General features: G+C 39.1%; 1 long non-coding RNA gene across 2 annotated transcripts in view; it reads right to left on the bottom strand.

Moving 5' to 3' along the window:
• Positions 1-242: 242 nt before the first annotated feature.
• The window catches only part of LOC308177792, a 40,315-nt gene continuing 14,041 nt past the window's right edge, over positions 243-26,516 (bottom strand). The window contains exons 2-3 of one of the 2 annotated variants that reach the window (XR_013939406.1): positions 19,813-19,960; positions 243-18,762 (exon numbers count right to left, since the gene is read on the bottom strand). This is a non-coding gene — a long non-coding RNA (uncharacterized lncRNA). Of the gene's footprint in view, positions 19,961-26,516 lie in introns of both variants that reach the window. The other variant, XR_013939407.1, reaches the window with a different exon arrangement.

Raw genomic sequence — 26,516 nt, 5'->3', positions numbered from 1 at the left:
ACTGGGAGCTACTTGGGGGGATCTGGGGACTGCGAACTTCATGGGACATCTGTAATGCAAGTCACATGTATTTAGTGGCCCCAATTTTATTTCTCTGATTCGAATTTACATGATGTTGTTATTTCTCTGAAGGGGTGATTTAGGTGCTGAAACACAGCTGTGGTGCCGCATAGGATGCCTGATGCACCAGGACACCCCTGCTGGGCCAGCAGCACCGGGCTGGCAGTAACCCCGTGCCTTCTGGAGTGGTAGGTGGGATACATAAGGTATTTGATGTGGCACTGGCTGCGTGTATTCAGGCAAGCTCATTCCACCCTAAATGTCATTAAATTAAGGTCTTGATTAAATCAGAGTCCAGCTAGATGCCAGAAGTGTCAAAATCACTAGGAAAAGCTTTCTGGTCTGAGCTATACTATAGTTGCTTCTGGGCAGTACTGTTTTGCTAAAAATCTTTCTAGGGGGCTCTGTGTGTGCTGTGTAAGGTCTCTACAGGGATGCGCATGTGTGCTGCCTAAGGCTTCAGTTCACAAATGAATTCACAACTCTAGGATTTTAATTTGACACATAGTCACAGACTTGAGATATTGCCTTTAAAAGGGGTCTCTGAGGAGGAACTTGTTTTCATTTCCATTTACAGAATCAGAATTAATGAACTGAAAGTGTTGGTAGGCATTAATGAAAGGTGCTTCTGTTAGAGTGGGAAAAAAAATTGCATAACTCCAATGCAGAAGGATAATTCTTTAATTTTAACTTTCCAGAGGAATTTACGAAGCTGTTACTCTGTTATATGTACTGTATGGAATGCCTTCCTGCAGATGCTGTACACGCAAATAAGAAAATGAGGTCCCTGCTTACACAAAAAGTAAGCAACATGTAAATAAAAACTGGGGGAAGGGTGCAGCAGTGAGCAAACGAGCAGGCTGGAATTTAACAGGTGCCTTGCAAGTCACACTCCTTTCCCTCTTTAGTCTGTTGAGCACTTCTGAGAGGGATTTATGGGCTTTCTTGAGGGAGGAAAGATATTCTGTGAAAGAACTTAACACAGTGCTGAGAGGTGTTTCACACAGATTTGGATGGGAGTTTTGGGCCCAGGTGACTCAGCGGGAGAGAATTTGGCAGCTCAGAATTTCAATGAGACGACTGCCTTCTGCAGTGTCTTTGGAATTTAAGTATTCAGCTCCTCTAAGTTTATGGAGATAACAGATTGAAAAAAGAAAGAAGAAAACATAAGCTATTCAGTGGGCTTAGGTGGAGAGAAAGCCCTACCAAAAGCATGTGAAAATCATGGAAAAGAAATGGGGATTTGGGGAGAGGAACAGCTAACTAGAGCAATACAGAAGTGATCTTGGAAATGCTCTTTGCTAGGCCTAAGTTTCCGTTTTCAAGTTGAAACATATTTTTCTGTAGGAAATACCACACTAGTCTTGAAAAGTTGTAGAAAATTGTATCTTACACTGAAAATGACACCTGTTCATGTGTGTGGTTTGGTAAACTGATCGCTGTCTGGATGTGCTGCTGCCTGCATACAGTCTGGTTTTGAGTTTGTCAGCTGTCCTGCAAGTGGAGTTTGTAGTTAAGTGAACACGTAAAAATGACTGTGTGAACCCTAAACAATCTGCAGAGGAAATACTCTGGTCAGTCCATCAAGGAAGAGTACTCAGGTTAAATAATGATGACTGAAACCCTACATAGTGTGTATAATTTCTTTAGGCTTGTATTTACGTTTTCTGTGCTTCACTGGTAAGGCACAGCCTTGAGATTGCAGAAATGGCAAAACAGGGTAATTTTTAAAAAATAAATTTAAAATGACATTGCTGAGGGAATCACATCTAGTAAAGGATCAACCGTCTATTTTCTCTGTTGGCTAAAGCAAGAATACATTGCGGTCTGTACTAGTAGTCTTTCTCCGCAAGTAACGTGTACCTGAAAACTGAACATCAGTGTTTCACAGCCACAGCACATTAACAGGCCCAGAAATATGTCTATTCTCTCACTTAGGTGGGTTAGTGCTGGATTTACCTTGCCCTTTGGCACATAACAATCACAAGGATGTCACTGGACATCCAGTGCTTCTTGTCTTTGCTTTTTGTGTTAAAGCTGTACACTTTGGAGACTGTACTGGGATCTCCTGTGAATGGTATTGATATTAATGTTATCCTAATGTCATGGTTTAATAATGTAATGTTATGGTATTAATATTACACCACCAGCTTTAATGGATGGCATTTTATCAGTTCATTTGGCACCATTAGTATTATAATTCTGTAGGTTGTTTATGCATTTAAATCTGAATGCAAATGGTTTTTGTATGTTTGTTTCCCAAAGCTAGAAATATTTTTGCTATATGCATTTATCTTGTCTGGTTTACTACAGCATTTCTGCCCAGAATTTACTGCCAGCAAGGGCCAACATTAATTTGTTGACAGGTGTGGGGGTGTAAGCTTATTATGAAATGCCTACAATTCAACATTGATCAAAAGATTACAGCTTTCATCTGTAAATACAAGCGAATGAATAAACTGATGGCACTGCATCTTCCTGCTCATCTCTTGATTTCACGCTGCATACAGGCTGTGTTTGGGTGCTTGTGCTTTCTTCACCTCTTTGAAGGAAATAAACTAACAAGTACACAAGTGGGCACAGAGCACCGAACCTCTGTATTCATAACAGCAACAGCTTTCACTAATCCCTCTGCATTGTTGTCTCCCTTTAGTATTCATAAAGTGCCAACATATAAGGGTTACAGTCTGTGTATTTATGGGTATGCATATGTCGACAGGAATATAAAATTAGACATGTGGTTCGAGATAAAAGAGTAAGAGGAGAATTGTAGGTAGAAGGCAGTGAAATGCCTTCTCATTAAGAAAACTTGGAATAAAATGGTAAATAGGTTTTACATCCTATGCTGGATTTTGTTTGTTTTATACGTAGTGTACCTACTATGCCTGTGAGGCATACTCAAAGACGATGTACACATATCTGCAGCTTTTTTAATGCTGGAGAAAGAACAACTGGAAGTGAGCATCAGGTCTTCTCATACTGTATAGATGGACAACTCCCCAAGCAAACTGAAAGAATGGGTGAAAAGAGATTTACAGGACTTCACTAAAGATTTGGAAAATAGATTAAGTTTCATGCCTATTTAAGCACTCAAGCTGTTTTAAGCAAGGACATCTTACTAAGGCAGTGTCTCTGCAGTGAATTGACAGCTCAGGTGGCAAGTGAAACCTTCAGTGTTAACTTCTACTTGAATGGTCTCATTGTGGACCATGCTCGTTCATTGTTAACAGAAAAACATTCGTGTGCCCCTTTTCCAGATCAGTATGACGTCATCTAGGTGGTACATGCTAAAGATTTGATAGCTTTCAGGCAGCGTCTGTGCAAACGTTCATCAGTAGAAAGCACTGGGTCCCTTTGGTGTCTGGGCATGCCGTCTTTCTCGACTCTGAACAGGGTGCTTGCACGGCCACGTTGGGCCAAGGAGGCGTTGAAGCTCAGGTGTCTGTGCAGGCACCCAGCTCCCTGGGCACAGCACGGGGCCTTCTGGCTCCTCAGGTGGGACAGATCAGCCCCTTGGGGAGACTTGCTCACGCCGAAGCTCTACCTTCCATAGCAGATAAAGCAGCTAGAGACATTTTGTTCTTCAAGGTTAAGTATGAAATCAAATATGGCTACTGGAGATGGTACAGTGCAAACAGCTGTGTGAGGTACCTTTGCATGTTAAATGTGAACGCCCAAGTCTCACATCCAGACCGTTTTGGTGTTTGGGTGTATTTACTTCAAACAGAAGCTTTATATGCAGCTGAGAATGATCATTTAATGAAATTGATCACCATTCAGGTCCCAGGAGATCTAAATACCAGGACAGTAACAGCCATTTCTAATAGGCTTTCATTCCCGTCTTTGTTATATGGCACCTGCATGTACACATAAATCACTGTCCCTCAGCTTTTGGGCATAGTGTGGCCTGTGAAACAGCAGCTGTGACATTCAGTGGTTTCGCAGTGCAGATTGGCTTTCATTGCTGACTCCTGAAAAATGAATATCTACATGAACTGTTCTTCCCTGTTCCTGAAAGTTGAAGATTTGAGATGGAAGTTCGTTCCATTGTAGTGTAGCTCAGAATACTCCGTGTAATGCACTTTCTCAGCAGGGCTGTGCGGGTGGTTTGGTGGGCAGCAGTGATGCAGATAGCCTGCTATGCTCTCATCTGTGTTACAGAGATAATCTCTGAAGCAACCCATTGATAAAATCAGAAGGCAGTTTGCCACGGTTTCTGTGATTTGTCCGGGCCCTGTAAATTAGGTTGTCATGTGCTGTATACCTAAGGAATTGTATTATGTATGAATTCAAAAGATACGCAGCTGAATTACAGATATTTATAATTTGCTATATATAGCTACTACTCTTGTAGTTACTGGGCAGATTTCCCACCTCCAAATCTTGCATACTTATGCAATCGGAAATTAGCTTGTCTCTTTAATTTTTTTTTCCAGAGAATGTGTATCACAAGAATGAGGAAGGTATCAGGGACTCTCTTGATGGCAGGAAGCCTATTGCTGTGTGGCTGTCATAACCTGTCAAGATAATGATTCTTTAGCTACTGTGTTACTTTTATTTACTTACCTATTGTACTTATTATTTTGTGGTAAATGCATATTCCTATGGTTACAGATAGACATAAACTTCTACTCAAGGGATTCCATGAGCTGCCTAAACTTCCCTTATATATATTTTGAAACGACTGGTTTTCCATGTTTTTTTTTTTTCTTGTCATCCCTGATGTGTTTTTTCTAACATGAAGGGATCAGTGTAATTTGTGCTGATATCAAGGGAAATTGTCAACTTACCTGTCGTCCAGAAGGAGTGGTTTAGGTCAGTAATGTATATCGTTATTTTGTTCTGAAAATTATTTCCTCTGAGGCTGATAACTTTTTGGTCTCAATTCTTATTGCCTAATTCTCATTCTTTGTTTATGGCCAGTGATTTTGCAGTTCACTTCTAAAGATTAGGTGAGATAAGTGGCTAGCCATCTCCTGAGGTTGGGAGGAACACCTTCTGCTTTACATGGCAGTGAAGACCGATGGTTGAGTGAGGGGTGTTCCCATGTTTGCTGAATTTGCATCATTTTAACAAGTGGAATTCCTCACTGTACTCATTAAGTATTATGCTGAGTGGAGGGAGGTATTTTAATTGAGATAAGCTAAATTAGAAATTGGAATTGGCCTGTGGAAAGCTTGAGTAGGCTTGGGATAGATAGGATTGGCAGTACTTAAAAGAGCAAGAGGAAGCCAATAGGAAGCCTACATTAAATAGGAAAGTAAGATGCAAATGCTCTCAGCTGTTGGACAGATACTGACTCAAAAACCTATAAGCAGCCAAAAGAAAGATTATTTTCTAACTCCTCCTAATGGCAACAGATCAATGGATAAAACGCTACCATGTCTTACCAGAAGTTTGCAGACTGTCCCTGTGATCTGAAGGCTGAAGACCAGTCACCTGACAATAATAGTTTCTAAATTCAAGGCAAATTATGTACTTGCATGACAGAAAAGTTCAAACAAATTCATCGTTTGCAATATAGAAACGATAATGCAAAATGTTACTTCAAATGCCGATTTTCTCTGCTTGTATGCTATTACAGCATTGCAATTACTGAGGTGTCGTTATCTTTATGGAAGTGTGGTTGCCTCTTGAGAGGTCACATGAATTATCTCTTCTATAAAATGTTTCTTGTAGCATGATAAAATATAGATGAAGATATATATAAATATTCTTCTTAGAAAAAATGAAAATTGTGGTAGCCTTTTTATTGTTAGTAAGCACTTTATGTTATTATCACATGCTTTATATTGCAGGAATTCCCATAGAGAAATGCTGATTTGGAGAGAAGAACATACATACGATATATATACGATATATATATACACACTTATGTTCAAAAGCATTATCATTTTTGGCTGTTGATTTGGAAAATAACTGAAACGCATGATAGTTTTTCTGTGTCTTGATACCCAAGCTTGCTTGACTCAAGTGAGAGCTGAGCACAGGCTGCAGGTGGGGTCCCACAAGAGCAGAGCAGAGGGGCAGAATCCCCTCCCTTGCCTGCTGCCCACGCTGCTGTTGGTGCAGCCCAAGGTACGGGTGGCTTTCTGGGCTGCAAGCCCACACTGCCGGCTCGAGTCAAGCTTCTTGTCAACCAACACCCCCAGGTCCTTCTCCTCAGGGCTGCTCTCAATCCATTCTCGGCCCAGCCTGTGTCTGTGCTTGGGAATGACCCAGCCCAGCTGCAGGAACTTGCACTTGGCCTTGCTGAACCCCATGAGGTTTGCACAGACCCACCTCTCAGGCTTATCAAGGTCAAGATTAGCAAAATTGTGTAAAAAAAAAGTGTAGTCATTTAACTGATGAACAGAGAGAGAAATGGGTATTCTTGGATGTTTTCACTTTCTTCATTATGCCTATTTATAGCATTCTATTAGCAGGTATCATTTAGGATTATAGTAGTGTCAAACTTCATCACTTCCATACCTGCTTACTTGCTTTACATCTACCTTTACACAGCTGGTGTAGGTACAGTCATGGAAATGAGCTCAATTTTAGAGAAAGAGCCAGCAACCCACTGCTGCAGCTCTCACGTACCCTGTCACACTGCTGAGTGAAGGGGGTTAAATGATTTTCTTCCATCTTTTAAATCATGTTAAAATTTATGCAGTCTTTCTGAAAGAAGGTCCTATTTAAACCTGGCTATTTCACAGAAAAGGTAAGAAATTTGATTTTTATTTGAAGCATTTTTAAAAGTGTTGAATTGATGGGTTGGAAGCATGATGGATTTTAGATTTAACATAAGGAAGGATATAGAGGTTGGACTGCCCTGCCACCTCCTTTTCTTTTCTGCACAAGAACGCAGGAGGTGATGTGTTCTGGGCTGCTCTGAATAAGCAAGATGTGACTATCTCAATAGTATGCCTGGTCAAGAACTTCAGTGTATATTTTCAAGAAAATTCCAACATGAAAAACATTCTGATGTAGAGTGTAATATCAAGGCAGCGTCAGCAACCTGATCTAGTGGGTGGCGTCCCTGCCCATGGAACTTGTTGGAACTTGTATGATCTTTTAAGGTCCCTTCCAACCTGAGCCATTCTATGATAGATATATCAAAAAAAACCACCTTAATAAGGGTTTACCTGACCAATTTATGAGCTACCCAGTATTTTTTCTAACTTCATTTAGACTTCAAATTTTAATAGAATATCAAATTTATACTTTCTTACATATGAGAGAGATTTATCCATACAAGGAACGCAGCAGATTGCCCTGTTTAAAGCCTGTTGAGTGTTCTTGCCTTGTGCTATTTTTTTCAATTGCCTGTAATTTTACTAGTGTCAGCCGCTTGGGGATGGGATTTTCTATACCTGTGGTCTGCTCCATTATTGTATCAGGTCTACTTTGCCCTGCAAAAAAGGTTCACAATGAGACAAGGGAAAAGTCATTGCTTTTCACTGTTAAAGATTTCCTTTGAAAAATTTATAGTACTGCTATATTTTAGAGCAAGGACTTGAAATTTTATGAGAGGAGAAAAATGCCTTTTATCATCTGCTTGGAAATCTGCACAGCCTGGGTGATTTTCCTGAAAGGACAACAAAAATACCCATAAGACAAAAAGAAAAACTGAGGTGACATAGACAGGAGGAGGCATAAAATTTGAATGAGCAGCTCAGAGTAGTGGAACTGGTGGTTGAAGAAAACACAACCAGAAATGGATGGGACAAGGGTAGAGGAGGATATCAGTCAAGGAGTATCTTTTTGCTGTTCTATGTTTTCTTCCTGTTCTATGGGTTCCAAAATTCTGCCGATGAACTTGGTCCAGGTGTTTCCACTCCCACTGTCTCTGCTGTGTAAAGACTAACTTGTGCTGCGAGTCCTTTATGTCGTGATCTCTCTTAGACGTCTGATCATCAGAGGTCATATTTGCCCCCTCTCAGTTATTTCCTTCAAAAAGCCCCATTCTTTCCTTCAAGTAACGATCATGTCAGTTATTTATGTTCAGTTTACTGGAAGAGTCAGAAATGGCATTAATACGTTGCTACTAGTAAAATGTCTATCTATGAAGAAGAATTAGGAAAAGCAGAGGGTTCTTTGCATTCTGCATGTTTGCCAGTGGCTTGAGTAAATCTGCAAGCCTCAGAGTCACACACATCCTTTATAAGGGCAGCAAGTTAAGTAGGATATTTTGTGTGAATTTATTTAAAGTATAGCTGCTAGCACTACTTGAATGTTTATAGTGGACACGTATTTGTTACTAACATTAGCACAGCTGAAGGACAGCTATAACTATTCTCATGTTGAAAGTTTTCTAGTATAGAGAAAAAATTGGTCTCACTCTCAACACTGGCATTTTTCTGTCAAGAAAATCAATATTTTGAAGAATTCATTAATCCTTTTTTACAGATTAGTGTTGCTGGTTTGGGTGCTAATGACATCAGAAATGTGATGCTTTTCCTTTTTTAACCACTGTGGCCACGTTTAAGGATTTTTTTATTATTATTATTTGGATTCATTTTCATTGTAATTCGTTTTCATTGCAGAGCAAGGAAATGGAAACGGTAGAGTCATTCTATTAGCTGAAACATTTGGGAATTTTAGATTAGAGAACTCTGCAAAGTTTAAATACTATGTGCTGTCATATACGGAAATTGTTGCAGCAACATTGTGAAGATATATTGCATACAGTTGTTTTTTTTTTTTTGTGATAAGAGCTTTAAAGAGTGAACCTCTTTATCTATGTAAACAATCTATAACTTTCCCCAGTCTTTGCTAACTGGCTACTTCCATAAAAAGTGAAGCTGCTTCTGGCTCAAATTGTAATGTGAATTTTCTTTTCCAAAACTATTTCGTTTAGTTTAAGGTTACCAATGTCAGAATTCTGGAAATGCCCAAACACCATTACCTTTGCTTGTAAGAACACACCCTTTAAAAGTAGATGTTTTGTTTTGTTAATTGCTTTAAAGATATAAAATAAAGGGAATAAGTATTAAATAAGTAATTTTTCTCACAAAATTATAAAAAAAAGGCTGCTGGGTATTACAATAAAAGCAGTTTAAAATTAAATATTGAGTTGCAGCATATTAAAATTCATTTCCTGATTCAAAAAAGTAAATAAAGTATGTGGAAATCAAACTCCTGTACTGTCAAAACACAATATGCATTATATTTAATTATTAGACTTTATTGGATCTTTTAATTGTGTGACCAACAAAATTGGATTTTTAAACATTTTAGATTTTGAATGCACCGAGTCCACAAGTATATGGAATAAAAACGTGGTAGCAATGTTTGTTTTTTGTTTGTTGTTTGCAAAGGCATTCTCATTGTTCAGAGCAGCAGGACCAAAACAAAGGTCCTCAGCACCCTTCCTGCAGAATACTCCTATACTCAGGATATTTATACTCCTGTATTTGCAGACTGTCAGATCAGAGTATAACTCTTGGTTGAATGTTGCGCAAACTGTATGAAGTGATCTTCAGTTCGGATTTGGTTGTAAGCCCACGGAAAGCCAAGGAAGCACTCATTTTATTTCAGCTTTGGGTCACAGTGCATCGAAGTCCCATCAAAATCAAGTCGGTTAGGGAGGTGGAAGGCTGTGTCTATTGAGTACCGCTGCCATTTCCAGATAGCTGAAATCTGTAGTGCTCCAACACCTGTTAGCATTACTGACTTCTCACTCATTACCAAGTTCGCTGAATTCAGCCATGCGAACAGATTTTCTGGCTTCAGTTGAACAAACACCTTCTGCTGTGCGTCATTGCTTCTGAACCAGGAAGAAGAGGAGAGGTGGGTGGCCTAATGCAGTGTTCTCTGCTGCAGTAAGAATGTGTTCATGGGACTAAACCAAAGCCCATTATTAAAGATAAAAGATAAAGAGAAAATACATTCAGACCAATCTCGTCTTGGTTGAGATTGATTCAGATTTATATAAATCCCTTTTCTAGATTCTACCATGCAACATTCTTCTCGTGATACTGATGTTGAGATACCACAATAGTAGCAGTGCACTGAGGCTCTGAACAAGAGGATAAATGCCATTTTAAAAGAAAGGTCTCAGGATAAAAACAACCCAGTGAATACTCTTGAGTTTCACTTGGTCTTAATATAAAAAATAAAAATATATCAAAATGACCCCAAGTTTCTTCTAAGGTTCTTGAGTCTTTGGGAAGTTTGGAAAGGTTTTATGATAGAGAAAACTGGAATTAGTTCTGTACATTTTGTTTACTTCCCATTGTGTCATGTTAGCATTTATCTAAAGAACACAGATTTTTCAGAGGGGTAAAACATTTTCTAAAAATAGAATATTAATAGAAAAATACAGATAAATAAGCAAGTCAGAATGACAAGACAATTATTGAATAGGAAACCTTTGGAAACTTAAAGAAGAAAAGAATCTGATTTAACTTTTCCAATTTCTTGTATATGTCTTGTGCAAGTTTTGTTTATCTGGAAAAAAAAACATTAATTATTGAGAGGATCACCTTCTGTCATGCTGCTGATACTGCTGCTAGTCAAAGAAAATTGAATGCCACAAAAGATGAAAGTGGATAGTAACTCTACTTCCTGGGGAAGGGTAATGGCATGAGTAAGAACTTTTCTTTTAAAGTTACTTTGTTCATCACTTGTCATCTCTGTCATTTCTGCTTTGATTTCTTCTCCTCTGCTAATAATCTGCAGGCTTACGGAGCCTCTTATTTGTAGACAGTAGTCATCAGTTGTATAAACTCAGTAGTTGGTACCTTTATAAACTTCGGTGTAGGACAGACAGCATAGTACAGCAGGAGTAGGAAGGTAGGGTTACAGAAGGAGATGAAATAAGAGATTTTTTTGGGGGAAGTATATGCTGGATAGTTGGTGTAGGATAAAATATTTGCTTCTTGTCTTCCTGAGCACAGTTGCCTGAGGGAACGGGGGGGTTCAGACACCCCTGGTCAGCATGGTACCTCTGTACTGGTACACTAAAATCGCCGGTGAGAAGCTTTGAGTGCTTGGCATGTCAGCACTTGTTCGTTAATATGTTGTCTGCTCTTGGGCATGGTTTTTGAATATGGCCACTGACAGGTAGCCGCTATCCACGTATTCCCTGAGATCTCTTCAGGACATTACACTGGCTGAGGACAGCTTCCAGTAAATGGTTCAAACAGGGCTGTGCCATTTGTAATGCAGGGAGTTACTTCATGTGGATACAAACTGAGCTCCTGTAGTGGCCCTCCGGCCACTACAGCGGTGAGTGACCTCACTGCTCAGTGAGAGAACAGCTCGCCACGGCAGTCAGTGCCCATGGGTTAGCTGAGGAAAAGATTTTCAGTGGACTTCCACAGACTAGTGTTTCAAAGTCTTTTCCAGTATCAGTGACAATGCTGCCGGTGAATATGAGATCAACTTTGTCCTTTTCTTCAGATGTAATAAATTCCAGGTATTGTTTTCCTCAGCTTTGTCCTCAAAGATTTGGAGACTTGCAAAAATAAAGTGAAGGGAAGATTACTAGCATGCCATTAGTAGCAGTTTGTGTGTAAGGCCTTTGAAGATGACCAAGGAGAGGTTTTGAAATCCCTGTATTTATGCAGTTACAGATCCATTACTGGGACACCACTGTAGTTTAGGTCAGCAAGGAACCTGCAGCTGGATTTCCTTTGCTGTGTATGTGGGTGATCATTGCTGCTTAGGTCTAAGAAGGCTTGAAATTAATTGTTTTTCCCTTTTCTGCACTTAGTTCTGTCTTTAACCTTTTAAGGTAACACTCCTGTGTTTGAATAAAGAAGCTCTGGAGGAGTTAGGACGGGAGAGGCTGTAGTTCAGTGGGTTGGATTTTGAGGGAAAAAGTGGAGGGTATGCTTGCTGTTTATTACTTAGACTGTATTTTTCAAGTTCTGTCAAGGGAACATAAAGGCTGTCACAGAAAGAGGAGCAGTATAGTGAGTAAGATGTGCTGAGGAATCACAGAATCAAAGTTTACCTGTTTGACATAGACTGTCTGTGTGTTTCTGGGAAGGATGTGTGGAATATGCGTCTGGAGGCCCAGCCTTAAATGAAGATACTAGCTCTTGATTGCTTCATTAACACTTGTGAGGAAAAGCGTGTGTGTTACAAATTCTGAGGTGCCTTGCTATTTAGATACTGGTGGTTCAGAAGTGTGGTAGGCAATATTTTTGTTTGTTGAAATAAAACCGTGTCTGTTTTGGAATTTAAAACCTGTCAGAAACATGTGCATCAAAAAGATGAATGCTATATTATGTAGACTTAATATGGTTGGCCTTGATTTTATCTGTTAGATTTATTATGGAGTCAAGTTCTATTACCAGTATTTTGTGCTCCTGTTTGTTCATGGCCATGGCATTACGTTAGTAGACATCTAACTGTTCAATTAATGAACCTCATGTAAGCACTAACACACTGGAAGAATCTTTGAGGGAGCTGCAACAGTCGCTGTGTCTTTTAAAGAGTTGACTAATGTAACCAAATAATTGCCCTCTAGTTAAGGAAAAACCCATGGGTCATTCCAAGAGACACAGAGGGTTTAACGCCTCACGCACTATACGACTATCAGTCTTCAGTACATCTTGCCCCATGTTATTCACCATCCAGCTGATAAAAGCTGGTACGAGAGATGATCAAGTGACAATAGTATTTGTCTCAACCTCACATCTAAAGGATTTCTGATTGTTGTAGACAAGTGATATGAGCTTTCTGTGATTTAGTTTTCCCACAAGTAAAATCTGTTTTCCATCTTCTCCTGTTTTCCTATCTCAGAAGATGATATGAAACTTCAGATACTTTAACAATAGATATATAGTTATATGGTTATAGATATATGGTTATATAAGTTATATAGAAATTGATAGGAATAATTATAGATAGTTTTGGTTTTCTCCAGTTCCCCAACAAATTAAACCCTATATTTTCTGAACCAGCCAGTAACACTTGTAAGAGCAGACCCTTAATGCCCTAAAGTGCTAATGATTATAATTCGAATACCTTTAATGGATTTGAACCTATGACCTACAGCCAGAAATAATTGAATTTTTGGCTTCTTTATTTTCGTTGTTCTTACATTTTATAGTGGGTTTAAGTCTTCCCTCCCCTTAATTCCTCACAATCGCTCTGTACAGAAGTCATTAGAAATATTTTTGCAGTGCAGAGCCCAGGTTAGATTGTGCATCAGTGTTCTAGTGCATGGTCATAGGTATCATTACTCTTTACTCATATGATTATCTGGTACTATTATAGCACGTCTTTCATCAGAAATGTAACTAATGCTGAAAACATATGTACAGAATAGTTTAACCTTAAAAAAACATCATTGGGAAAACACACACCCTTTTCTTCCTCCTCTGAAAATCTAAGAAGTACAACAGTAATTATAGCAGTCTCACAGTCGTAAGTTTCTGTACTGTCATCTGTGTTCTTGGATTCTGAAGGATATGCTACACATTCATAAGAGGATGTTGTGATAGGTGGCACTGCCATTTTGAGAACTGAAGTAATTTTAATTTCCTACAGTATTTTTTCTTCTCTTTCTGCTCCTTTAATCTAAAACAGCTATTCTGGCCTCATTTATGTGTGGAGAATAGAATAAGATTTCAAAAGGCTAAAAAAATCTCAACATATCTAGGACTAATGGAGCTACAATTGAAATTTAAATAACGAATGCAGAAATCGACACGTATTCTCAAATCAGAAATGAAACAAAAAGGGATAAGAACACTTATCAAGTAAAGAGCTTCTGGAACATTTCAGGCAACATGTTTTCAGTAAAATCTTTTTGAAATTTTATCATTCCCTGTACAGTATTTCCTGCATTTTTAATTCTCTTTTGTTTTGAACTTAAAAATAATGCAGAAGGGGTTTTGTTCTTTTTTCAGTCAGATCTTCAATAGTAAGCTTTAAATACTTGTAGAACTTCATGTAACTTCTGGATAGCAGATAAGTTATTCATAAATATCACTGAATTTAGCAGGATAGTCTGTCAAAAGTACACGTTCTATTACAATAACTTAACCTTTTTAGAAGCCAGTATTAGAGTGAAATTTTAAGTGGAGAACCTGAAGGATATAGCTGAAGTCTTCTCTTACTTAGACACGTCCTCCATTGGCTTTTGCAGGCCCTCATTTGGGCTTACACTTAAGAAAAGTTTATTAGTTAGCAGGTAATCTTTAGGTGCGATTAGAGAAATAAAGGTAGTTATACGTGTTATGCCAAGGAAAAAAAGAAGTTCTTTGCGAGTCTTGATTGTACCAGTATCCCTGCTATTCGATATGTAGTGCTGTAACAAACAGCAGTAAATATAATTATGCTATTCCTTATGGTAGTGATTTTCTAAAACACGCACATCTGCTACTATGGAGTGAGCTGCCAGCTCTGGGGAAATATCACTTAGCAAAACATGCAGTGCACACAAAGCAATTTCCAGCAAAGTTGTTTGCTAAACTAAATCCAACACATTGGAAATAAGAAAGCCATAGATGAGAAAATCCTAGTAGCAGTAAGAGCAGATGTATCTTGAGAGATGGCTGGTGTTGTTTTATGGTATAAAATGGACCTTTCGAGTGGTGAGAAGTAGTAAAAGCCTCCAAGACGTTTTGAGCAGGGTGGGAGCAGGTGAGTGGCTGGAGGAGTATCTTAAGTACAAACATAAGCAGCTGTTGCTAGTTTGTCATGGTAAGATGTCAGTGATGCTTATGCTGGGTATTAAGAAGTTCTAATACCTTAAAAAAGAGCATGAAAAAAGTTAATGCCCATTACATTCATTAGTGCCAGAAGAATAAACTTTTCAGTATCTGATTTTGTATTAGGAAGAACTCTAACCCACTTCCTGTGCGGTGAGAACACTGAGACTGAGCAAACTCTTCTTTGTGTTCTCTTTATTTCTTCATAAGTCACCTCTCTCAATCTACTTGAGATCTGTAATTTAATATCCATAGATTCAGCACATGCTGAAGCTAGGCAAAGGCTGTGGGACTAGAGCTCTGCAAGACCAGGATACTCATACTGCACCAGGGTGCACGCTCTGAGCCACGGCACCGGTGTCACCTGGTCAGCATAGTTCTCCAAACACCATTAGGATGTTTAACCCTCCTGACATCTGTTGGCTTCTTTAAAGGTATGCCATCAGGAAAGTACTTGCTGTTTATTACACTGACAGCATTGTAACTAGTACTTCAGTAAGCATTGCAGCGGAGAAAAATTCTGTCCATGCTTAAGGCTGGACCCAGCTATTTGATAAAGCTGCGTGTGGTGTTTGACACAGATAACCTGTGTAACCCGGCACTGCCTATGTGTGTTCTGAAGTCAGGGATATTTCTGCAAACCCCAGATTGTGAGTGACAGGTTATTGAATATATTCTAGTGGGAGGTGGTGTTGATTAACTTTTCATATCTTTCCTATGCAAAACAATGTCATGTGAAGCATTGTTAAGCAGCAGTTTGATGTACCAGCTAGTGCAAATAGCTGCTATGTGGACAGAAGAGGCCTAGGAAAAGGCATACATGTGTTAAGATTCATATGTACATTATTTTCTGATTGCAGTCGATTGCTGTGCCCTGCCCAGTGTTGTTTCTGAGGTGTGTTGGTGTGAAGTTCCTGTACCTATTGGAGTCGCAGTGAGCTAGGTTAGCTTCAGCAGCTTCATTTGGTCTTTGCTAGCAAAGCTAATTCTGGCTGAATACAATTAAGGAGCATTCCTAGAAGCAGTTGGGTGAAGTGACTGATTTTTGTGATGAGAAACTAGCAGAATGTGACCTCTTGTGTGGCCAAAGCTGTGCCTGCCACGCCAGCTCTGGGGGCTGCCTGGCTTGGATGCAGGTCCTGGGAGGCCCTGCTCGCTGAGCTCTGGAGCTGGGCTGAGGTACCACGCTCTGGTGTACAATAAACACAAAGATATTCTGTCTCCAGCTGTCTCATTGCCTTCGTACTGCCCCGTGCTTTCTGTGCTAGAAAGCTGCCTTATTCAGAATCGAGGAGTCGTTCATGGTCTTCATGTAAATGTTAGGACAAAACATTCCTGCCAGAAGTGGTTAAGTATGACCGGGTCCCAGTCTTACAGACAGCCTGAATTTTTCTTCCTTTTAACAAATGAATAGAAGGCTTCAAGTATCTCTGCAGGGAAGGCAGTAGCTAAAGAAGTAGGGTTTTCCCTAATCTGTATGCTACACTGAGGCACATCCCAAAGTGGGATTTAGGCAGAGGTACTGAGTTTAAATCCAAGCTACAGTCCTGAAAAATTCTGCTCAGCTATCAAGAAGTGCTGAAGGCAGCTTAATTCTACAGACTAGTCATTATTTTCTTTGAAATTCCTCAGAAAGCTTCAGCCCTTGGGTGCCCCTGTTTGTTCAGGGCCTATCAGCATCTGCTTCGTGACTGCGCTGTGCTGGACCTGGTGCTCCTCTGCGGGTGGCTGCTGGAAACACTGTAGCGCGCTGGCAGAACCTCCTTTTGGACACAAAACTTTAATGCCCACTGGCTTCTAATACAGGGTGGTTGATGTCCCCTAATTATATCATAGGTTTGTAATTCAGGCATTTTCTAGGAAACTCCTGTTTGATTTCTTTCAGGCAGAAGTAGGATCTGAACCTCCTTCTCCCATTTTCTGCCCAAGGACTCTGTTCATGGGAGTGTTGTATACAAAATGTGATGTATCACTTTCACCAGAAAGATTTTGTGCCAGTCAGTTGAAAAGTTTTTAAGGAGACAAGCTTCATACCTCAGAACATCCTTCTTTGCAACCTAGAGTAAGGTATGCAGACCCATTGCTGCTGGCTCCCTATGAGCTGCCTCATTCTGAAGCATATTTTGACTGGTATGGATCTCATTCTGGGGTGCTTAGTTCTGTGTACATGTTGTAGGGGGAGAATAGGTGTTAGACTGATGTTTCCAGATGCCAGTTTGGAAGCTAAAAGTCCAAAAATTAGGTGCTGCAGTGTGATAGGCTAAGAATTAGAAATAGTACATCTGATGAAGCAAATGCAGAAAAGAATAATGCCATTACAGTAAGTTGAATTTTCTAGTGGTTTTCGCATTGACATAATTGTATAGGATCTTGTGTGATGGTGACATTTGTGTATCCTGTAAAGGATAACTGTTCAGTGCTGAACATCTTTGAGAATGCCTGCTGCATTAAAAATAGTGAATAAAATACTGAAGCTTGAGTGGAGCCAGAATTTCTCCTGTTACACAACAGAGAAGAAAACTGTAGTTATAGATTGAAGATGTCCTTGCCTCCATTTGCTTTCTTCTGGGTTTTTGTAGGAGTAAGGGGAGAAAAAAGGGAAGTGAAGGACAGGGAGACTCACAGTGTTGGCAGAAGAAACAGATGCTGGCAGAAGAAATGGATGAAGAAGCAGAGTGTGGTTTATCACACCTGAACACGGGAAGAATTAGGCTGAGGCTCATCTGTTTCTCTTTGGTTTGGAGGCTGTGTTATTGTCAGTTCTTTCTGTAGTATGTTGTTTATCTACGCTGAAAGAGAATGGTGAGATTTAGATACAGCAGTAAAATGTCATGAAATTTTGCATGAATATTCTGCATAAAGTGTGAATTGCTAGGTGACCATGATGCAGAAGGATAATTTGAATCAGCTGTGCTATAAGCTGGGCATCGCCTCGCTTCACATCCCAGTTCAGACGGTTGGATTGAGAACATCAGAAGGAGGTGCTGCTTTCTGACACTGAGGTACAGCCAGGATCACGAGCTATGACAATCAGATTTTTCATCTAAATTACCTGATTGCAGCAGGTGCATTATGTGACAGGGAAAGTACCAAAGCCACATGGACTTGCTCATATGCATCAGATTTCATGACTGCCGTGGAAGTACTTCTTTTATCCACACCATATGGCAGTTCAAGACACATTAAATAGCCTTTTTCTTCCGCCAGGATTGGCAAAAACCCTAATCCAACAGCAAATTTCTATACAAAATCAGCAGTCTCTAACAAAATGACACAGTCACAATTCGGCATGGTATCAAGTGATGGCATTATAGCCATCCATCTGCTGTACTGCAGGAAAAAAAAATCTTAAAGCAATAGCCACCATTCTAAATGACTCCCATTTTATTTCCTGTTAAACATGGCTAAGTGTATAAATGTTTTTACCACAAATGAACTGCCATAAATATATATATATATATGCATTTGTGTGTGTTCAGTAAGTGAGGCTGAGAGTAAATGCCAGTGCAAGTAAGTCCAGATTCAGAAGTGTTGTGGAGAACATAATCCATGAACAGCCGACTGCCAAAATGCTAACCACATGGTAGCATCATAGTAGTAGCATCATAGGGTGCTAACAAGCACCGAGACATTTGTATCAGAGGGACTGTTGATGTCTTCAGTTAAGGTTCACAAATTCACAAGTTATATAAAATAAATGGATTCAAAGGTAATATTTTAACAAGGGATGTTGCACGGTTTTAATCGACCAAATCACTTATTCTGCTGAACTGTCTATGTTTAATTACATGTTTTTATTATTTTTATCATTTCGTCAATAAAAGACTCAAAAATGTATTGTCTGTACTATGTTGGATGATTAGGCTGCCCATAACCCCTTTAGACTGGTGATGTTAGGAAAATACTAGTACAGATTCATTTGGCAATGCTGAAGCTTTTAAAGGTGGCTTCTTCCAAAGTCCTAAACTCCACTTCAGCTCCTGCCCTGGTTTCAGTGGTCCGGAGATTTTGATCGAAGTAAGCACAGAAGTTAAGGTTTCAGTAATCTCTGAAATAGCAAAATAGCACTGGTCATCAGCAGAGACTTATTTAGTGTGCCACTTTTTTTTTTTTAAATCAGATAATTTAAACAAAATATTTTTGTGTCCATTTCTTTCTTGACAAAGGAGCAATGTGATACTGAAAGTTAAGTATTATAGGTTTCTGCAAAAATGGATTTATATGACACTGTTGATAAATGTCCGTATGTGTTGTAGATGTATTTGGTGTTTGCATCATGTTTTTTGCATTTTTATAATGCCATAGGGCCCTAAATAACTTGATATTTGCTCTTCTAAGAGTTTTTTAGGCCCAAGATGCATAATGGAGAACAAAATTTCATGTTATGTTGTCCCATAAATATTTCTATATAAAACAGAAAAAAGGAATGCAGAGTGTTTTCATGCCATTTGGCTTCCTGTCATATGTATATACTAAATTTAATAAGAATTTATGAAAGGCGGGCATGGGCTTAAATGTGCTATTTTCTGAAGAAATATGGGAAAGCCCCTGACATTTATAATCTGAAGTCTTGATTCATCGAAGAAAAATTTAACAAAAACTGAGGCTAAGTATTGCTTGCTCTATGCATTTTTTTCCTTGGGAAAGAGATTTCTGACTGTAGCAAACTCCTTTTTGTTGCACTCAGTAGCATAAAACGATCCAAAATACAAAAGACCACAACAGAAAAATAGACTTAAAACAACTCTAAAAATGATTTAAGCATTGATTTTTTTTTTCTCTTAACATAATGAAGTTTATTGGTTGAAGTCATTACTGTAAAACTCTTTTAAAAGGATATGGAATTTAGTAGAAGTCATTTAATGTAATAATATGACCTATCTTTTTCTGGGAGATCAGGCAAAATGAGCATCACGTTTCCTTTTGACTTTAATGACTCTCAGTGAATTGTTCTTACACAAAAAAGAGTTCTTTTGTAGATTGTGGGTGCAGGAGTAATGTTAAACACAGGATTAATGCTACTGAACGATAGCTGAATAATTGGAATAGTACTGAATAGTGGACCATCCTTTGGATGGACCAAAAAACAGTTACTTACCTAAACAATTGTGTAGCCAAATTCTCTCATTCTTCAGGAAGCTGCTCCCTCTTTCATCCACACATACACAGTAATTTAAAAAATCCATACAGAGAAATGTAGCGTACACTCTGACAATGTAAAGCTGTGGCTTCATGCCTGAATGCGTCTGGAATAACAAGAAATAGTTTTAGAAACTACCTACTTATTAATAACAATTACACTCATTCCAATAGCAGCAAATACAAGTAACAATTGCCTATAATATTTCATTTTCAAAACATTCTTCTTATGCTAAGCCTGCAGTCTGATGTAAAAATCATTTCCCCAGCTTTGCATAATTTTAAACCTTGGTCTGGGGTCCCACCCATGTAAAAATGTTGGAAACAGAATACTAGAAAACATTAAAAGTAATTTTGAAATGCTGTGTAAATCTATTAATTCAGTCATTTTTGTCTATTTTATGGCACTAGAAAAATAAGAATGTTTTTACTTGATCCAGAGAATCCATAAAGATTGAACAATGGCTACAAAGAAATTTCTATGTTTTTCGTAATGGCATTACGCAATTCTGGAGTCTATCTTCAAATATGTTAAAATAACTCCCCTCCCCAAAGGAAATTCTAGATTCCTAGTCACTGCAAGTGCTCACCATATAGTGATAGAGATTATAGAATTGTATAATGCTTCTCATCCTGGTACACACGATAAGGTTCAGTTGGAGTGGTATCAAGGGTTCATGTTATCTGTCATGCCTTCAGTGATGTGATTTTAGTGAGAGCCAGGAACTGGTTCGGGTCTAAGACAGTAAAAGCTTCTCATAGTTTTTATATTTAATAAGAATTCGAAGTACTGTTTTGGAGCTTCCATTCTGAAACGTTTTTCAGGTTCATGTGAATCGGGCATGGAGTACTGCTACAGCTCAGTACGTAAACAAGTAGCCTGTTTTCTCTATATAGTAGCAAACACATTCAATTATGAAATAATGAAGAGAACTATTGATACATCTTATATCAGCTTTGTCTTTGCGTGCTTTCAGAGACTCCTTCCAGCCAGCTGGACGTATGTGATCAGGTCAGATAGGACCAAACCCTCAGAAATGCTGTGTGCGCGCTCTCTCAAGATTTGTCCTTTAATGATAACCCCAGACATGTGATGACCCAGAGCTTTGAAAATATTTGTCAGTTCCTAAGGACGATATGTAACTGCAGAGTTCTGCAGTCGAAGCTCTGCACAGGATTTGCAGCATGTTGCATTGCCAAAGACACACAATTGTTGCTGATGCCTTATTGTCCCTTCCCTTCTTGCTACACCTTCATTAGCTCTTACCTGCAGTGTCTGCTTTGCATAGTCACAATGATTATCTAAATAACTGTGAGCATGCAAATCCCAGCACGACGACTGGCTGCCCTCGTTGCTAGTCGTTCAGAGTGCAAGGATTTGCATAGTAACTCTGGGCTTCTTTCTCAGTGACGGGATTGTAAATATGCCAGTTACCTCCTCTGGATACTAGAGGAATGCTTTTTCTGGTTGCCTTCTGAATTCAGGTTTGTTAAACTACTTTACACCGACATAAACAACTCATCAGGCAAGGCAAAAAAAAAAAAAAAAGTGTTCCGCCCCTCCCCCCAAAAAAAGGAAAATCCAAAAAGTAAAAAGAGTTAGGGTTGGAGGGAGGTTATTGTGTCTCAAGTTTTTCTGCTTGCTTTCTTTTAAATAATGCGTGACTCATTTCTTTGTTTTCCAGTCCCTAATAGTGAACAGGCCATCGATGTTCTTCTTTCAGGGTTTGCTACCACAGGTATGTTTTCATTTGTAATGTTTGGTGACTAGAGCACCTGTCTCTGTGTTCAGCACTGACATGCTACAGATACAAAAACAAAGTTACCATTTAGAGAAGAGACTTGATCTATCAGGGAAAGAGGTGAAAGTCTGGGAGGAGGATCTTTGTTGGCATTTTCATTTAAAGTATGGTTAGTTTAGTTTCCAGTGTCATGATGACAACTGCAAGCTTTTTCCTTTGCTGTAATAATTAAGTTGTAGGCTAGCAAGGGTGGAACAGCATCCAGTAAGTTTTTTACTGTGGACGAGATCTAGAAAGACACTTAGTTTTCACATTAACTCTTTTAACTCAGGTTGCCTTCTCATCAAAAAAATCAATTGGCTTCTCATTCTTTCCTGCTCTAAATCTAGCTGATAGCTATGGAACCTGACCTACAGAGGTAGAGCTAGTCTCAACTCTAATGTTGCAGATGCTCAGGTTTGCCTGTAGGCTGTCCTGCATGCAGTTAGCGACTCTTTTATGTTCTCTATCTAAATGTTTCAGTGGTTTATTCCTTTATGCCCATGTACTAAAAGATAAAAGGCAAACTTTTTAGCTGTTTGGGGATGTCTCATAAAAGAATTCAGGACATTTTTGATGTTCTGGAAGTTGCAAATTTCTATTGAAGACTACAGCATGAGCAAAGTTCTGCTGAAATACTGGAAATGGCCTGTCTCTTCCTTTCAGCGCCAGGTTCTTTCCATGGCAGTTACAATCCACGTTTTCCCTGCAGTCATTCAAAAGGCAAGAAAGGGAGGCTCTGTGTCCTCAGAGGAGGGAGTGTAGGCTGAGCATGGGGTAGAGTTGTTTTCTAGGGGCAGCTTGTGTTTGCTGGTTGTGGCCTTTATTCCCCTTTACTTCGTATTTACTCTGTCATTTCCCTTTGCAGAATCTCTGAAGATTTTATCTGGAAAGCAAACAAATAGGCACCCAAAACAAATTTGCTTTGCAGGAGGCTGAACAGATGCAGTCGGGTTGGTGATAAAGGCCTGCCTCGGTTAGGGGATGGCAGCACGTTTGCAAACTAAGCCTACAGGGTTTTGGGGCCGGCTCACGCTCTGTAGATCTAGCCTCAAATCATAAGCCTGACAGCTCATCCTTAGTGAGTCTACGTGAGCCTGCTGCCCACAGTCCTGTGCATTATTCAGGTGCCAAAGCAACTCTAAGCCTCCCTGTCCTTCATAGAAGAGAAAATTCAGTCTACTAAGCTGCATCCCAGGCTAGCGTCTCAGGTTGGTATTGGTGAGTAGGCCCTGAATTTACAGAGACAAAGTGTTAGATTTCCTTGACAAATAAAAAATAACCTGTCTTTCTTTGTTTAGTATTTTATTGTATTTTTACTTTATTTCATTTCATTTTTCAGGAGGGCAGTATTATTCTAAAATGCCTTTTAAGCCTGTAGTTGAGGTTAGCCAAAGAGAGCTCGATACAACTTCCATAATGTATGGGGCAGTGACCTCCTGAGGGCATTGTTTCAAGCACATCATTTTTCAAGAACTCCAGAATGCAAGTTATTGATATTTTAGAGGTGCACAAAAGCTTGAAACTGACTATTTCACAGCTAATTTATTCCCTTGCTGCATGCTAGCCTAGCAACCACACTGACTGAACTGGTGATATTTTTTACCATGGGTGAAGCTCAGCTTTAGGGAAGGGTCCGCTCTGAATGGCCTGCACCGAAATGCACGGTGAGAGAAATTAAGCTGCAGTTTGTGGGAGCGAGCCTTCTTTCCTGAAGCCTGCATTGGGCTTATGCTTTAACAGATGAAATAACAAATGCACTTTTTTTTGGAAACTAGGGAGAGTACAATAGGTTGAGAGGTATTTGGAGTTGCTGAACTGTTGCTTTAAAAGAAAATCCTTCCCTCTCAGACCCCCTTCCACGTAGAACCTAAAGGCGTTTTTCTCCTTTTGAGCCAAAAGACACAGTTATGCATTATTCAAACACTGAGGCTTTGGTAGAAAACAGAGAAACCTCATGAACACCTTTGGTTAGGTTTTTAGCTAGAATATAGGTGATCTTATCTTTACAAGACTTAAGTTACCGTTTGTCTCCTTGTTCTGACTAATGTCTTCGACGTTATAAGTGCTGTTAAAATCAGCATTATTCATGCTCATTATTTTCTTAACAGTCTCCACCTTTTCATAAATCCTGCACTCAATATGTATAAAGTTCAGTCCAGTGGCCATTTCACTAGTCAGCATAGCTGAACAATTCTTTCTGGTGTTTTAGGCTAACCCTGTGGGATTACACAGGTGACAAACCTAGAAAAACAATCTTGTATTTTGAGGGTTTGCTCTTTTTCTGGGCATCTTTTACCTTGATAATTTCTTTCTGCAACTCTACCACCCAAGGGGAGAAATAGAACTGACGTTTCTACATGAATTTGCAGTGTCAGCCATTAAATAACAGCTAGTTTGCAGGGTACTGCTCATCTTGTGTTCTTTTTCTGAGTGACGGTGTCTCCATACAGGTGTACAGTGCTGCTCTTCAGACTGCTTTTAGACAGAGCTTTTAATTCACAGATCTCCATGAATGTTAAAGAGAAAGTGTGTATTGTTATATTTTTAATAGAGGGTGGGAAGATGAGGTAGTGAAAAGCCAGTGTAAGAAAATAGGGATATCATTTAGAGTCAGTTTATGTAGTCCACCATATACTGCTGTCAATCCAGTAGTGCATTTATGGGACACATTGGCAACAGCAGAGAATTATGGCATTATTCTTACTCTGGCCAGTTGTCTTACTACTTGTTTCAGTCACTTACAGAGACACAGATGGAATTCAGGTTTTGAATCTTATGATCCTCGATGGACAAATTATCCCAAGATTTGTCTAAATAGATTTTTACTTCACAATATCCTGTGATTCAGAATTCCACAACTTAATTGTTGGTTTTGTGGAAAAAAAACAAAAACAAATACAACTTTTAAAAAATATGTTTTATTTTTTTAAGTTCTTGGCTGAAAAGTTTAAAGGCCATTATGTGGTTCTTTTATATGCAGAAATTGTTAGTAATCACTCACTATTTACACGGTTCTCATTATATAGTTGTGGGTGAAATTTTACTTCCCTCTCATTGGGTCTTTTCCAAAGTGATTCCTATTACTTAATTTAATCTTTTCATGTGTGAAATATATTCAGTTTTCCAGTCATTCCCATGAATTTTCTCTGTTCCTTTCTCCAAAGAGTTTTGCTGTATCATTTTGAAATAGGTGAGCAGAAGTTCTCATCAGCTGAGGGATTTTTCAGCACACTGGCATTATTTCTTCCAGGTGAAATATTCTTATATAGGGAAGACTTTTTCATAAAATATACACTTAGAAATATAATGTCTGTAAATGGAGGCCTGGTATAAATGAATGTACATTCAGCATTACCCCCTTTTGAGGCGTAATCTCATTATTTATCTTGGAAACCTAGCCATTAGGACCAAAAGTTTATATGCAGTTTCCTTGACCAGAACAAGACTGTTTACAATGTGCAAAATTCAGCATAAAAGTAGCAGGACAAGAAGGCTTTCAAAAAAAGGAACCTACGGGAGCAGCATTACTAACACAAATTTTAAGGAAAAGTATGAATTGTAGGTTACATTTTTATGCCACAGGAATGGTATCTTGTCTGTGGTGCGAGCACCAGGACAGCTTTTGTTCTCATACTCCTGTTCCAATCAGAATTAACTGCAGCTGCGACCAAAGGTACAACTCTCACTGTTCTTGGCCAATTTCTTACTCTTCCTCCTGACATTTTATCAGCGATTTTTTTTTCTTTACTTGAAAAGATATTCTAATGAAGAAAAAGAAATTTTCAAAGCAGAAGAAAAGAAATTTATATTACAGGTATACCAGGCTTAATGATTTTCTAACAGTTAAATTTATTCATTGCTTGTATTCCACAGCTCTGTGCCTCTGCAAGTTGAAATGTAAAGATGTTGCTGATATGGGAACACTATTACTGTTTCTTACTATCACTATATATTACACTAATTTTAGAGCTTTTGACCACTTCTGTGATTTTATTTTTATCATGCAGGAAGTGTTGCTTGATTAGCTAGGTCTGTAACATAAATGAAACAGAGACAGGAGCAGCCTCAGCACCTCTCCCTGTTCTCTCCTCCACCATCCCAGCAGCTGGGCTGATCCAGTAGTCCTCTAACCCTGCTGAAGTGCCCTTCTCTAGCATACTTCTGCTAAGAAAACCCAAGAGCCTTAAGGATTCTTGATAATAATAAGCTGTCCAGCATGATTTTGTTACTAGAAGCTCGTTGAGCTAGATAACTCCAATAAAGCAGAAAAAGGTTTTGAGACACAAAGGGTAGATAAATGGCAATGAAGTCTGATAGCAGTTAGGCTTAGTTTCATTTGTATTCCTTAAAAACTATCCTCTGCAGTACAGTTTTTGGGGGTCTGTTCTATGTCTCTGCACAGTCAAGTCTGTATGTTCTCACATCCGTTGCAGCTTTATGGGGTGAGAGACTTGAGATTCTCTCTAGCTTCACGTTATTACACACCATCCCGGTTCATTTCCGGGCACACTTATTGTTTCCCACTGCAAGCTGGATCCTTGCTAATCATCACACTCAGACTCTAGATACAGTGTCTTCCTCTGATAAAACAATGTCATTTAGGGGAAGATGAAATGGTAATTACAATCAGAGTTCAAGCTGGCAGGAGATGGAGCAAAAATTAAAAGTGCTAAATCTGTAGCATTTTGATTATCTGAGAAGTTCCCAAATTTTGCAGCAGAGCTGCATTTAAATATGTAGCAAAGTGGCTCCTTGTAAATCAAGTCATAATTGTTCAGCTCTAGGTTGCAGGAGCCGATTTCAATTTTCTACTTCTCTGCAGAATGCTCGGCTTTGATTAAGAGCAGAGGTATGAATAATGGGCTTCCCCCATTAAATA

This window comes from Anser brachyrhynchus, assembly GCF_964034855.1.
Source record: "Anser brachyrhynchus genome assembly, chromosome: 14".
Classification (NCBI taxonomy): Eukaryota; Metazoa; Chordata; class Aves; order Anseriformes; family Anatidae; genus Anser; species Anser brachyrhynchus.
The sequence above is the reverse complement of the archived record's forward strand: the minus strand, read 5'-3'. Positions and strand labels throughout refer to the sequence as shown.